Genomic DNA, 12,538 nt, shown 5'->3' with positions numbered 1-12,538 from the left:
TCTCTCTCTCTCTCTCTCTCTCTCTCTCTCTCTCTCTCTCTCTCTCTCTCTCGCTAAGTTACCTTCTTGCACGGGATCACCGTCTCCGCACAGTTCCCTCTCGTTAACGCCCCAGCCTTCACCTTCGGAATGTCAGGGTGGAGTGGGGGGAGAGGGGATGATGATGGGTTGATCATACCCCCCCCTCAAATAATTCTCAGATGTGTAGGTCATCTAACGTTAAAGCCGTCTTATAATACCCTGTGAACCTTCACCCTCCACCCTCCGCCTCCCCTCCTCAAGGGGGAGGTGCGTCATGCAGCGTCAACAACCGAGCTAACTCGATTCTGGCTCCGAGATCAACTCCTCCTTCATGCCTAATGCATGCTGCCTCAAGGTCCTGTCCACACACACACACTTGCCTCCCAGGCCTCACAACCCGCGCGCGACAACGCTCACACCCCTTCTATGAAACGATTCCCCTCCCACCTTCCTCTTCCTCACCCTCTCTCTCACTCACCCCCTAGCAGTTCGGACCCACCGTTAAACCCCCTTACCCCCCCTCGAACTCTCGACCCTCACCGTGATAAACACACCCACTACCACTGTCCCACGACACGATGGATGGTGGGCCGTCCCTCACCTCCGTAGCAACACAAGTGTCGCCCTTGGTTGCAACAGGCTGAGGCGTGGTGGTGGGGCAGCCCAGAGATTCAGTGACTTCCGGGACTCGGTTAATAACTTGGAAACTTAGGAAAAAAAAGACAAGAGGAGGGATTCCTAACCATTCAAACGACGTGGTTTACCCCTTCCGGTATAGAGTACTCGTTAAAGAGGGCTGGGCTGGTGTTGACCTACCCCCCGCCTGGTCTCAGAAGATGATAGGAGACACCGCTTGGTGTAGAAGACGATGTCTCCTGGCATCTCGTATCCATCCTTCACGTGACGTAGATGATGTTCGCAGGTAGCGGCGCGCGCAGCTTCTCACGTCATCTGTCATGGCGTTTATAGAGGGATGGCTTACCTCCGAATGACCAGGCTGGATTCAGCGCAACAGTTCGTGTAAGCGAGAGCGTTTAAACCGTTCTTTCAGCGCGCGCGCGAATACACACACACACACACACACACACACATACGCAAACACGTACACACAATGATTACTTTCATCTTGTGAGATGCGATCAACTTCGGTCAGAAAACCTGATTACCATTATATTATACTAGTAATTACATTACGTCAACAGGTTTTCTCTGGAGTATATGATGATTAGCTCATGATTAAGGGTATCATACAGAGCAGGTGGTGGAGGTTCGAGCCTCCAAGACCTGCCTGGGGGAGTGGAACAATTCCATGACACACATGGAGTCTTGCACTGGTCCCTGGTTGTCCATCTGCCCACCCAGTGGACCAGGTCAAGGATGTGAGGGATTCCAATTATTCTTCGACATTTTCACACGAGCGTCTCTACGCGAAGAAGTTTGAAAAAAAAAGAAATCGAAACTCTTCAGACTTTTTAAGACTTAAACAGGGTTGGCTACGTAGTTTTAAGATCCATTTAAGGTCTTTGGAACTTAACCCATGTAAGGCTGTAAGAACTTTAAGGACCTTATGTCCTGAAAACTTATACGCACAGAGTTGGCTACGCAAGTTCAGGATCTCCTTAAAGTTTGTAAAAAAAAAACTTACACTGAGGTAGACGCGCAGGCTCAGGGTCTGTTACACTGAGGTAGACGCGCAGGCTCAGGGTCTGTTACACTGAGGTAGACGCGCAGGCTCAGGGTCTGTTACACTGAGGTAGACGTGCAGGCTCAGGGTCTCTTACACTGACGTAGAGACACACGCTCAGGGTCTGTTACACTGAGGTAGGGACATAGGATTGGGGTCTGTTACGCTGAGGTAGACACACAGGGTCAGGGTCTGTTACAATGACGCAGAGACACACGCTCAGGGTCTGTTGTACTGAGGTAGACAAGCAGGGTTAGGGTCTCTTACACGGAGGCAGACACACAGGCTGAGGGTCTGTTATACTGAGGCAGACACACAGGCTCAGGGTCTGTTACACTGAGGTAGACACACAGGGTCGGGGTCTGTCCGATCTTTACGACCTACACACTGGGACTTGACGAAGGCAAACCAAAAAAAAAAAAGCAGGTGGGTACCACAGAGCACGTCTCTGGAATCAGACCCTCGAGTTGGTATTAAATATCCAGCCGACGACACTACCAAGTTTGATGGGCGAACCACGGCGACCAGTGGTGGTCTACGGGGGAGGGTGGTGAGGGGCTACCTCTGGGGTTGACACACACACACACACACACACACACACACACCAAGAGTGCATTCAAGAATCACAAGACATGGACCAACCAAGGTACTCTCTCTCTCTCTCTCTCTCTCTCTCTCTCTCTCTCTCTCTCTCTCTCTCTCTCTCTCTCTCTCTCTCTCTCTCTCTCTCTCTGCAGCCGTGAGAGCTACTACCCCTCCCTTCCCCACCTCCCCCAGGACAGGGGTATCGTAGGTGTGGCCATGAACCCCGGCTGTGCGAGGGGGGGGAGCGCTAACACCTTCGTACAATGCACCGTTGGCCTTAACCCCGGGCCACACCGCACACCGAGACCCGAGGACCGTGGCTCGGATTGTGGCCCAGATATTCTACACCGTCTTGTTAGTGTGGAGGGCGAGGTCTGGCGTGAGGAGGAGGAGGAGGAGGAAGGGGGGCAGGAAGAATGGGGAGGAGGAGGAGGAGGAGGAGGAGGAGGAACATTATTTACGCACAAACTACAAGGGTGTTGCCTTGTGTCGACTGCAGTGGAACACAGCTATTGGGTGCGACGTAAGAATGGCCGGCAATACTATCTAGAAAGCGTGAAAACCGCCTCTAAGACCACCTGTAAATATCGATGGGCAGAGAGTGGCATATTTATCAAGCTACGAGCCAAGTTGTATTGAAAGTCAAAAGCCATTTCTTGTAAGTGGAATAACTCAGGCTAACTCCAAACTCGAGTTACGGGTCTTATATCTTTCAGTGCTTTGGGATACAGGGGAAATAACTGGGCCAAGTTTCACGGGTTCCTGGTTCAAACTTTTCACAACTTCTGGCCAAGAGTTCGGCCGTAAGAATCAGGTGTGAAGCCCGACAACGCATTGATGGACACAACAATCCCAAAGTGTCGGCCACAATATATATATATATATATATATATATATATATATATATATATATATATATATATATATATATATATATATATATATAATATATATATATATATATATATATATATATATATATATATATATATATATATATTTTTTTTTTTTTTTTTGTCGCTGTCTCCCGCGTTTGCGAGGTAGCGCAAGGAAACAGACGAAAGAAATGGCCCAACCCCCCCCCCCCCCCATACACATGTATATACATACGTCCACACACGCAAATATACATACCTACACAGCTTTCCATGTTTACCCCAGACGCTTCACATGCCTTGATTCAATCCACTGACAGCACGTCAACCCCGGTATACCACATCGCTCCAATTCACTCTATTCCTTGCCCTCCTTTCACCCTCCTGCATGTTCAGGCCCCGATCACACAAAATATTTTTCACTCCATCTTTCCAACTCCAATTTGGTCTCCCTCTTCTCCTCGTTCCCTCCACCTCCGACACATATATTCTCTTGGTTAATCTTTCCTCACTCATTCTCTCCATGTGCCCGAACCATTTCAAAACACCCTCTTCTGCTCTCTCAACCACGCTCTTTCTATTTCCACACATCTCTCTTACCCTTACGTTACTTACTCGATCAAACCACCTCACACCACATATTGTCCTCAAACATCTCATTTCCAGCACATCCATCCTCCTGCGCACAACTCTATCCATAGCCCACGTCTCGCAACCATACAACATTGTTGGAACCACTATTCCTTCAAACATACCCATTTTTGCTCTCCGAGATAATGTTCTCGACTTCCACACATTCTTCAAGGCTCCCAGAATTTTCGCCCCCTCCCCCACCCTATGATCCACTTCCGCTTCCATGGTTCCATCCGCTGCCAGATCCACTCCTAGATATCTAAAACACTTCACTTCCTCCAGTTTTTCTCCATTCAAACTCACCTCCCAATTGACTTGACCCTCAACCCTACTGTATCTAATAACCTTGCTCTTATTCACATTTACTCTTAACTTTCTTCTTTCACACACTTTACCAAACTCAGTCACCAGCTTCTGCAGTTTCTCACATGAATCAGCCACCAGCGCTGTATCATCAGCGAACAACAACTGACTCACTTCCCAAGCTCTCTCATCCCCAACAGACTTCATATATATATATATATATATATATATATATATATATATATATATATATATATATATATATATATATATATATATATATAGTTTCAGCTGGATGAGAGAAACAAAATGAAATACACTCGAGTGTTGACTAAAAACCCAGACTTAATCTTACTGAACGTATGGAAACCTATCGCACAGGGCCAAGGTCAGGCTGGGTTACGTGTGGTCTATAAAATATAATGTGAGTTCCGAGGGAATTTACAGATATGAAAGAATTCAACCTAACTGTATTCCCTGCGTGTCGTAGAAGGCGACTAAAAGGGGAGGGAGCGGGGGGCTGGAAATCCTCCCCTCTCGTTTTTTTTTTTTTTTTTTTTTTTTTTTTTTTTTTTCCAAAAGAAGGAACAGAGAATTGGGCCAGGTGAGGGTATTCCCTCAAAGGCCCAGTCCTCTGTTCTTAACGCTACCTCGCTAATGCGGGAAATGGCGAATAGTTTAAAAGAAAGAAAAATATATATATATTTCCTCACCACACACTAGGCAAAATCAATGTCTATGACACGCCAAACCACCAGCCAGTGTCCTTCTGCTGCGTCTGCCTCCTCCTCCTCCTCCTCCTCCAGCCTCTTCATGCCCTGAATTCCTCTCGTTCTAGGACGTTCCTGCAGGACTACTTCCTCCTCCAGGGGTAAATTTAGTTCGGATACTTGGCATATCTCGCCTCCTCCATTCATCGCACGTGACCTTACCTCCTCGGCTCGTTCATTTTTGTCTCCCATTTTTTTTCTCTTCTTCAAACACATGCAATATTCAAAGTGTCTCTCTCTCTCTCTCTCTCTCTCTCTCTCTCTCTCTCTCTCTCTCTCTCTCTCTCTCTCTCTCTCTCTCTCATCTTGCTGTGTCACATCATCTTACCAATCTTCTTCCCCTTCTGCGAGGAGGGTTTCATCCCTCACAGTTTAATGCCCTCGACTTCTTCTTGTTTCCCCTCCCACAATTATATACTTGAAACTTCCAAGTGGCTTCCCTCTCAATTCACTTAAAGGCTCCCCCCCCCCCCCCCCCCAACCTCCCGTTTTCTTTTTTTTTTAAGACGCCATGGGTTTACGAGGCGGAGTTTTAAATGCCCTCGAGCGGAGGAAATCCATTGTACCGCTCCGGGCTCTCTCTCTCTCTCTCTCTCTCTCTCTCTCTCTCTCTCTCTCTCTCTCTCTCTCTCTCTCTCTCTCTCTCTCCCTTCCTCGCTGGGAGCGGCGTGAGAATGGGAGTGAAGCAAAGACTACTGACTTCTTTTTTTTTTTACAATCCAGTTATAGACTCGGTGACAGGGAGATGTCCCTTCGACGCTCGGTATCTTCTTCTCAGCCAGAGAGGTGCGTACCTCTAGTTTTCCTTGGCTCCAAGTGGACACTCTCCCCCGTAAACAAACCTGGGGGGACGTCACAAGACGCCGGCTGATCGCACTTGTTCATGCGTTGATTCTGTGACGAAGATCAATGAAACCATCGTACATTTTACTGTTCATTCCTCGCAGTCTATGGCGTGAGGGAGAAACAGATGGGAAAACGATACACAGCAAAACAACGCCGGAGCCCAACCTGTAGAAGCCACAGCGACACGGAGACCTCCTGGGTCTGTTGGCCCTGACCTTGACCTTCCACCTGACCCTTGCAGGTCAGGTTTAAGGCCGCGCCGCCATCCTACCCAAGGGTCTCGTGCTCAAGCGTCATGCCGTCCTGCTCAGGAGGTTAAAGAGGCGCATGACTGGGCCAGAAATTCTTCACAGCCAGTCTGGACACGCCCCTCGAGTCTCTCTCTCTCTCTCTCTCTCTCTCTCTCTCTCTCTCTCTCTCTCTCTCTCTCTCTCTCTCTCTCTCTCTTATGTAGGAGGGACCAGGGACTTTCCCATTGCAGATGGTACTGAAATGGCCTGCCTGGTTGATATGGGACGCAACGGGAGACTTATTCTATGAAAGGGGATGGTACGAATGGAGACACTGGTATCACACAACCAATCAGACGTGTGGTGTGAGGTGGGAGGGGGAAAAAAAAGATAATAAATGGGAGCTTTTATGTAAAGGTGGAAGGACACGTTTCACCACAAAACACGGAAGGCGTTTTGATGACCATTCTGAATGACACGACGAAGAATGACCCTTCCCGACGTACTCCCATTAAACGGGAAAGTTAAACGTAAATGAACACATTTGTACAAAAACCCTGGTGAACAAACTCCGAGTGACGCCAAGTTGTTGAGTCATCGTAAACATATTCATCGGTTCAACTTCCGTAATTTCCATCTCCCGGCGTCTCTCGTAACACTTCGAACGGTTGACAGTCCAGCCACACCGGTGCCGTACACTGTGCATCACTGACGCTCAGAGACCCGCGCAATCATGACCGTCGTGGGTGCTCGCCCGGCGTGGAAGCGACGGCCGAAGAAGCAAGAAAAAAAGAAAAAAAAATCGAGTCCAGACAAGAGTCTCTCTCAGACCCCCCCTACACCCCTACATAACCCCCCCCTCCCTCCCCTCCAATCATCACCAGGACACTGACGGCATAAACTGGCGGTGGCGGCGGCGGGCGGTGGCGGCCCGCGCGCGCTCTTGACTGACTGCGGTGTGAAGGCACCGGGGCGAGCGCGGCGTGTCTCCCCCTCCCACCTCCTCATCCCAAGGAACGAGGGTGAAGATGTGGCGTAGATCGATCATACCTCATTAGCGGTGTCGAAGGATGCCTAGAACAGGAGGTGTGTGTGTGTGTGTGTGTGTGGTGTGTGTGTGTGTGTGTGTGTGTGTGTGTGTGTGTGTGTGTGTGTGTGTGTGTGTGTGTGTGTGTGTGTGTGTGTGGGGGATGATATATGCCATGGCTGTAGGAGCCCGAGGAGTGAGCTGGCACCAGCGGGGCTGCGACGCAAAGTGACCACACTGATTCGTGAGTTCAAGCAGCGACGTACGAGGCAGCCAACGACGTACGTGGCAGCCAGCGACGTACGTGGCAGCTAGCGACGTACGTGGCAGCCAGCGACGTACGTGGCACCCAGCGACGTATGTGGCAGCTAGCGACGTACGTGGCAGCCAGCGACGTACGTGGCAGCCAGCGACGTACGTGGCACCCAATGACGCACGTGGCAGCCAACGACATACGTGGCAGCCAGCGACGTACGTGGCAGCAGCGACGTACGTGGCAGCCAGCGACGTACGTGGCAGCCAGCGACGTACGTGGCAGCCAACGACGTACGTGGCACCCAGCGACGTACGTGGACATCCTGGAAGACCCCTGAACGCGACTCGAAGTGCATGCTAATGGGCCCAGTAGGAGACCCAGATGAGCTTCAGGACTATCTGAAGGAGACATTAGTGTCACAGAAAACGGGAGACGCATGTATGGCCCTTCGAGGCTCTGATTATTATTATTTCCTGTCGATTTTTTTTTTTTTTCATTTTAGAAATTATGGCGTAAATGTTTGGTTTTTTAAATTCGCATTTTCAGACAGATGCTATCAGTTTCATCTCTCTCTCTCTCTCTCTCTCTCTCTCTCTCTCTCTCTCTCTCTCTCTCTCTCTCTCCCTCTCCTCCACGTGTGAGACCAATCTCCACCGCCATCCCCCACAACCTCCACCGCCATCCTCCACAACCTTCACCACCATCCCCCACAACCTCCACCACCATCCCCCACAACCTCCACCGCCATCCTCCACAACCTTCACCACCATCCCCCACAACCTCCACCACCATCCCCCACAACCTCCACCGCCATCCCCCACAACCTCCACCACCATCCCCCACAACCTCCACCACCATCCCCACAAACCTCCACCGCCATCCTCCACAACCTTCACCACCATCCCCCACAACCTCCACCACCATCCCCCACAACCTCCACCACCATCCCCCACAACCTCCACCACCATCCCCCACAACCTCCACCACCATCCCCCACAATCTCCACCACCATCCCCCACAACCTCCACCACCATCCCCCACAACCTCCACCACCATCCCCCACAACCTCCACCACCATCCCCCACAACCTCCACCGCCATCCTCCACAACCTCCACCACCATCCCCCACAACCTCCACCACCATCCCCCACAACCTCCACCACCATCCCCCACAACCTCCACCACCATCCCCCACAACCTCCACCACCATCCCCCACAACCTCCACCGCCATCCTCCACAACCTCCACCACCATCCCCCACAACCTCCACCACCATCCCCCACAACCTCCACCACCATCCCCCACAACCTCCACCACCATCCCCCACAACCTCCACCGCCATCCTCCACAAAGGACTTGAGAACTTCCAAGAGCCGCTGCCATCAAGGACCCTGGACCAAGACGGGCCAACAGTGAGTGACCTCCTTCTCTTCGACTCCACGAAGGTCAGAAAGCTGAGAATTCCCCCCACCCCCCACCTCCATTTCTTTTTCCACCCACACGCCAGACCCCAGTACCATACGTGAAGCACAAAAGGACTGGTCGCCACCTGCAGGATACCATCCAGAGGTGCCTCACCGGATGCAGGATATCCTTCAGAACAACAGCAGAAGCTTTCGCTATGAGTGGATGGATCTGAAGGTCCCTCGAAACCACACACTCAGAGACTCCTCATTAATCAGTGGTTCTCAGATGCTATAGATGAACAGAGATCTCACGGGAAAAAAAGAGAGTGATCAGTCGTGAGTGATTAGTATGAAATTACTTCGATGCTATGTATCATGAGTCCACAGGAAAACGAAAGAGTCTAGGAGACACAAACAGGCTCCTTGATCGCGTCTCGTCGCTTATGAGGGAGCCCTCCAGTGCTACGAGGCAGCAGGACCGCGAGGCGCCACACCTGGCTGCCTATATATACGTAGTGGCAGTGCCGGGTTCTCCGGTCGTGCCACGTGAGGACGTCATTAAAGCGACCGGTGTCGACCCCTGCGTCGGACAGCCCCACCTGTGGTATAGTCAGACACAGAGGCCGACAGGCGTGGCATACTCTGACACGGAAGAAGTCGATAGTTTCGCTCGTGTGTGACGCAGAGGAGGAGGGAGGTTCGACACCTGTGGCGAGTCTTGACCTAGGCTGTTCGCCAGGAGGAAGCCCATATTTGACCCACAATGCCGTCATCACTGGAGGATCCAGCGTCGCCCACTACGACCAACGGTAGACCGACACGCGTTTCCTCGGGACTCTGGGGCTCAGTCGTCTTGGATGAGGTATACACACGACGGAAACGACCTACATCTTGAGTGAAGTTGCGACAAGATCGGAAACCGAAGCAGGATCGCAGTATATCATGAAGGCGTACGACCCACAGAGAGAGAGAGAGAGAGAGAGAGAGAGAGAGAGAGAGAGAGAGAGAGAGAGAGAGAGAGAGAGAGAGAGAGAGAGAGAGAGAGAGAGAGAGAGAGAGAGAGAAGAAGAAGAAGAAGAAGAAGAAGAAGAAGAAGACGAAGACGAAGAAGAAGAAGAAGAAGGAGAAGAAGACGAAGAAGAAGAAGAAGAAGAAGAAGAAGAAGAAGAAGAAGAAGAAGAAGAAAACACCCCTTCGTGGTACGTGGTACCCTCCTATCATGACTCGCTTCCCAACTGCTGCTCCCAACCCGACAAGTGACGCTTTATGGCCGCGTCTTCCCCAGGGGGTTGATTCTACACATTTCCGGGTCATTTTGGTTTACGTCTTGAGGTGAACCAGCCGTGAGTGCAGGAGATCGCGGGAGATGACATTTAACTTCGTCCTGTAAATCTGCTGGGGACTGATGGAGGTGTGTGTGTGTGTGTGTGTGTGTGTGTGTGTGTGTGTGTGTGTGTGTGTGTGTGTGTGTGTGTGTGTGTTGCTTGCCGAAGTTCCCTAACTAGGGACTCCCTGTGATCGACAACGCATTCTCGCTAATAAAGGAGATGCACATGATGGGTCGTCCTAAGTCTTAAGATGATGAGAACACACAGTACCACATCTGAGACAATGTCAGCCTTGCCATCCCTCGCTCTCAGCCACACCTGCAGACCCGTAGCCACACCTGAAGACCCCTCGCTCTCAGCCACATCTGAAGACCCCTCACTCTCATTTACACCTGAAGACCCCTCACTCTCATTCACACCTGAAGACCCCTCACTCTCATTCACACCTGAAGACCTCCTTCCCTCATGTACTTCATGACTACCTCCTCCTCCTCTTCCTCCTCCTCCGTGGCCCTCATCACCTCCCATGAGCCTAATCTCTATAGCAATTTGTTCTGCTACCGTAAGCCCCCAGCGTGTCCCTCCGCATCCCTCCTGTCAACACGGCCTCATAAATCAATACCTGACGTGTGTTCGTGTGAGTTACAACCCCACAGGTCCAGCAGGAGGCACGTACACCCCTTCGTCAGCCTTCGGTTTGACAGCGCCAGATCCATACATCCATTTTCTGGGCAGATCTATCCCAAGCAGAGGAGGTACACCTGAGCAGGAGGCACCTCTGGAAGGAGGGCCTATGAGCAGGAAGCACCTCAGCAGGGGAGCCGACGAGCACTTCTGAAGAAGGCACTACGGCAGGAGGAGGAGGGTCACCACTGCAGTAGGTGGTGCATTCTAACTTCAGCTGGTGTCCACACTACAGCACGGGTGCAACCGGGGAGGAACATCACTAAAACTCTCTCTCCTGACCCACGCTCCCAGCTCCATCCAAGCCGCACGTCCCGTTACTAAGGTATATGGTTTACCCTGACGAAGGATCCGCTTCCCTCACATATATACTACACTCGCGAATCCCTGTAAACCAGATGACCCTCGTTACTAACCTGTGTTTATATAGCCAATCAACTTCTTCGCTGTCGACACTACGAACCAGAACACATGGACGCTCCACACGGGAGGCAGGTAAAGCCGCGACGAACCTGTGTCGGATCCATGTATTCCAATTCTAATCAATGGATCCATGTATTCTAATTCTAATCAACGAATCCATGTCTTCTAATTCAAAGACAAAACGACCATTTCTGTAGATATAGCGATTATCCTGCGTTCACTGGCTGGTCTAAATACATCAAACATATCCCTTTATTCACACCTCACTCTCTAAGCGCCTCAGTCGGGAATCCCACAGCATCTTGATTGCTCTTACGCCTTAAGACATCTGATCCTATTTGGAATTCTTCTCGTCTCAACACCCTGCACGAAACCTCAACTTCACAGCTCGGCTGTCGATTCCTTCATACTTATACATATTCATTTCCACCAGATTTTTTTTTTTCTTTTTGTCAGCAATCTTCTCTTTGTAGCCCGTTTTCTTTTAAAGCCTTGTATTATTCAACACCCATTTTCTGTGTTCCCTCCCGGCACATATTCGAACATTCACGTCACAATTATTTCATGAATCTCTCTTTCCTAGGTTAGCTATTCTCACCAACTGTCCTCTCCAGTCTTCTCCTGTGCTCGTCTCGCCCGTCCTTAGACGCTACCTCATTCACATTTCCATTCCGGTTCCGTCCCGGTATTGACCTCGCAAACTTAAACCCCCCCACTTCACGTTTTCTTTCCACTCTCGTTTTCTCCTTCTCCATTGTGACTTGCCTAATATTTTCCCGTCAGTCATTCTCACTGGAGATGTTCTCGTGCATTCTTTCTCTCCGTCTTCCTCATTGTCACTAGTCTCATCCCCAGTGATTTCTTTTCCTTCCGTTCTCATCTTGCTCTTCATTTGTATTCTCCTTTCCCGCGGCAGGTTTTCTGTCCGTCCACATGTCGATCCCCCCCCCCCCTTCTCTCTCTCTCTCTCTCTCTCTCTCTCTCTCTCTCTCTCTCTCTCTCTCTCTCTCTCTCTCTCTCTCTCTCTCTCTCTCACGCGAGAGTCATCTGGATTTAGACGAAATAAACCTCATCTACGGCTCTGTGTGGAGATTCTTCAGCAACATTGAGAAATCCAAAAGATGAAGCCAACTCCGACTGATGGAATTCAAAATACTTCGTCGTCTCAAAACAAAAATCCTCTCAAATGCCTGAAATGGACGAGGCACAAGGAGATGCCATAAACATGATGAGCAGGTGGGTAATTATCATCAGAAATGATAATCGACTCAAGATATCAAGGCATGAGGTGCATGATTGCTCCTGCAGATTAGTTCAAGTGCGATCTGACCCTGGATAAAGAAGAAGAAGAAGAAGAAGAAGAAGAAGAAGAAGAAGAAAAGGAAGAAGAATAAGAATAAGAATAAGAAGAAGAAGAAGAAAAGGAAGAAGAATAAGAATAAGAAGAAGAAGAAAAGGAAGAAGAAG

General features: G+C 50.2%; 1 protein-coding gene across 2 annotated transcripts in view; it reads right to left on the bottom strand.

The window, feature by feature from the left end:
• The window catches only part of LOC139762487 (inactive phospholipase C-like protein 1), a 377,622-nt gene that overhangs the window by 72,097 nt on the left and 292,987 nt on the right, over positions 1–12,538 (bottom strand). The gene's annotated exons all lie outside the window — the stretch shown is intronic.

Source organism: Panulirus ornatus, chromosome 43 (genome assembly GCF_036320965.1).
Source record: "Panulirus ornatus isolate Po-2019 chromosome 43, ASM3632096v1, whole genome shotgun sequence".
Lineage (NCBI taxonomy): Eukaryota > Metazoa > Arthropoda > Malacostraca > Decapoda > Palinuridae > Panulirus > Panulirus ornatus.
This window is presented reverse-complemented; position numbering and strand designations above follow the sequence as displayed.